At 39.3% G+C, this 2,993-nt stretch overlaps 1 long non-coding RNA gene across 1 annotated transcript; it reads right to left on the bottom strand.

Annotated features, from left to right (window-relative positions):
- Positions 1-889: 889 nt before the first annotated feature.
- LOC125512811 lies at positions 890-1,281 on the bottom strand. The gene is made up of 3 exons (XR_007285560.1): positions 1,207-1,281; positions 1,055-1,123; positions 890-978 (listed from the first exon to the last, which is right to left on the bottom strand). It is a non-coding gene; the product is annotated as an uncharacterized LOC125512811 (long non-coding RNA).
- Positions 1,282-2,993: the final 1,712 nt, after the last annotated feature.

Raw genomic sequence — 2,993 nt, 5'->3', positions numbered from 1 at the left:
AAGTTCAGGTACATCTGTGAGCATCAGTCCATGAGAAGTTCAGGCTGCCAAAAATAGTAGTAAATCTGCCTGAACTTCACATCCATGAGAAGTTCAGGTACATATCTGAGCATCAGTCCAGGCTACAAAAGCTTTTTTTTAATATGCCCGCTGTAACATGTGAAGTTCATGTAGTCTGTGAGCATCAGTCCAGGCTGCAAATAGTAGAAAATCTGCCTGCTTACAGCCATGCGAAGTTCAGGTAGTTTATGAGCATCAGTCCAGGCTACAAATAGCTTTATATATGAGAAGTTCAGGCTTTGAATAATGCTAAGTTCAGTTAGAAAGGTATAGGCAGATGGAACTTGTGTGCTAATAAACATTTTTACTTTTTTGACAAGAAGACGAGAGACGCATGAAGAAGCTCAGAAGTTCCCAGCAGCAAGTACTCAATCCCAAGCCCGTACGCATTACACCGACCCCCCCTCCCCCCCTGCTCGGCCTCGCGCTACCACATTTGTTAATAGGCCCATTTAAATCCTAAAATAACAAACATAATTATATTTAAAGAAGTTCAAATAGAAAAGATATAGAAGTTCAGGACAGTTATTCAATGAAGATCTTGAGCATTTTAAAAACAGACCCCGACCTCGATGCTTTGAATGGTAAAGAGCCTCTGCAAAGCATTATCTATAAAAATTGAGCAACTCTCCCTTCTAATGCGGAAATAAAGGTGAACAGAGGCCTATCAGAACAGAGAACTAACTTGGGTCATAAACGAACTGCTTTTGTCGATTGTCATTCCAAGAAGAAACAACCATTATCTTCCTTCAATACCACAACAACAACAATTACAGTAACATAATTAAACACACTTGATATTTATTCATTGTCTTGACATGTATAATCAGAGTACAGTTGTAACATACTTGTCAGTATCAAGTAATTTCGCTGCAGCCTCGAAGTAGTCAAAGAAATCTGGGGCGATCTCCATGTCATCTGTTAACCAATCAACCATGGAAATGAGATGGCATGCGGAAACATCTAAGAACAAGAACCATCAAGGAGATCAGACCTTCCAGAATGATTACTCGACGGAAATCATGCTTAATGAATAGCTCATCCAAGGCCCATTTATAGTGGTCTAAGTTAAGAAACATCGTTAGGACAAGAACCGATCATATCATCAACTCTAAAGAAAACACTCATCATTTCAGGACCACCTACTAGCTATCTTGTAATATGCAACTTTTTCTCCTGGTCTTTCAGTGCGCACAGGCTCAAGATCCACATGCTGCAACACATCAAAGGCAAAAAGAACACCGAGTTCTAGCTAAACAAAAACAAATCTACACTGAGTAATAGATTTTGTCAAAACCTCAAATTAACATTTTAAAAACGATTAGCATACAGAAGTTCAGGATAGTTATTCACTGAAGATCGAACAACTACTATAAGTACGAAAACATACTAGAAAAAAATAAGAAATATACGCATATCCGTAGGCCAATTACATGGTTGCTCATGGGACTATCAAAAAATCCAAAGCAATGCAAAAGAATGAAAATAACATAAAAAGAAAGAAACACATAGGGTTTGCTCCATTAACTTGCAAAGAAGGAAAAACAGAAGTTCAAGTATGAACAGTACAGAAGTACAGCTTGTACAACGACCCTTAGATGATCTGGAAAAAGTGCATGCATACTTGGACTAATCCCATGATTGACCACGAGACAAACTCTAAAAATAACATCTAAAGAACTAAAATTATAAAAAAATGAAAAAAAGAAAATATATAGCACCATGCACCTTTGCCTTGCAAAATATGGAATGCAATGTGGAAAACTAGAAGTTCAACCATTAATTAGAAAGAAGTCCAGCATCTACTGAAGATAGTGGATCATCAAAAATAACAAACCATCGACTGAAGTCAAGCATCTACTTACAACACAGAAGTTCAGGTGCGAAAGTTCTAGCAATCCAGCTCGTACAACAGAACGAAAATTGATTGAAACAACAACCCCGATTAAATTTGGTTCCTAGATTCAATCGTTTGGGTCAATTCCGACACGTCAAAAGCCATTTCGAACGTCATCATACTCCAGATAAAACATCCAAAAAAGATCCGCCATCAATCAGTGCGCTCGAACAACAAACCGCGACGGGAGGAAGAAAGTGCAATCCACAATTTCGGAATGAATGAGCCAGCCAAATCGAATTAACAAAATGGGGAGGATTCAACCGCCATTTCGAACGTCATAATGCTCCGGATAAATAACAAAATGATCCCCATCATACTGTCCCTCGAACAAAAAACCACGGCGGGAGGCAGAAGATCCAATCGCCGGATTTCGATTTGTATGAGCTCGCATATTCAAATTAACAACATGGGCAGCATTTTGTCTCACTAATGCACACAAATCCACACCCAATTTGAACAGAAAACCTACAAATCTACAACAGCGGCCGAAACCAATCCCGCAGACGAAGAACAAAGGTGGCGGAACACCAAATCGAATTCGCTCGAGAATAACAATAAATCATGAAGTGAACTCGTACCTAAGCCCAATTCTCATCCTATTAGGGATCCTAGAACATCCAGTACATGCAAAACACTTGTGACAGACCCATGTTCATCACCGCCCGAGAGCAAATCCGCCAACGAGCTAGATTCCTAATCAAAACAAGCATTTAGATTCTAAAAACCGTGTAAACATTACACTTACATCACCAACAACACGAACGATCAGAAAAACTCGCGGTAGAAGGCACGGTTGAGAAGATAGCCCGAAGGTCGGGTTCGTACAGAGGGAAGGTCAGGCGCGTTACTCAGGCAGTTCAGGTTGTGGTCAGAATATTATTCTGATCCCGTGATCAGAATAGTGTTTATATATATATAGCAAGAATGCAATAATAGTCGTAATGTCATGCATTGTTTATTAAAAAAATTGCCTTAAAGCAGAGTGATACAGATAGTGCGATAAGCAAAGAATAGGACTATGTCCCTTCCAAGG

This window comes from Triticum urartu, chromosome 6 (assembly GCF_003073215.2).
Source record: "Triticum urartu cultivar G1812 chromosome 6, Tu2.1, whole genome shotgun sequence".
NCBI classification, from domain to species: domain Eukaryota; kingdom Viridiplantae; phylum Streptophyta; class Magnoliopsida; order Poales; family Poaceae; genus Triticum; species Triticum urartu.
The sequence above is the reverse complement of the archived record's forward strand: the minus strand, read 5'-3'. Positions and strand labels throughout refer to the sequence as shown.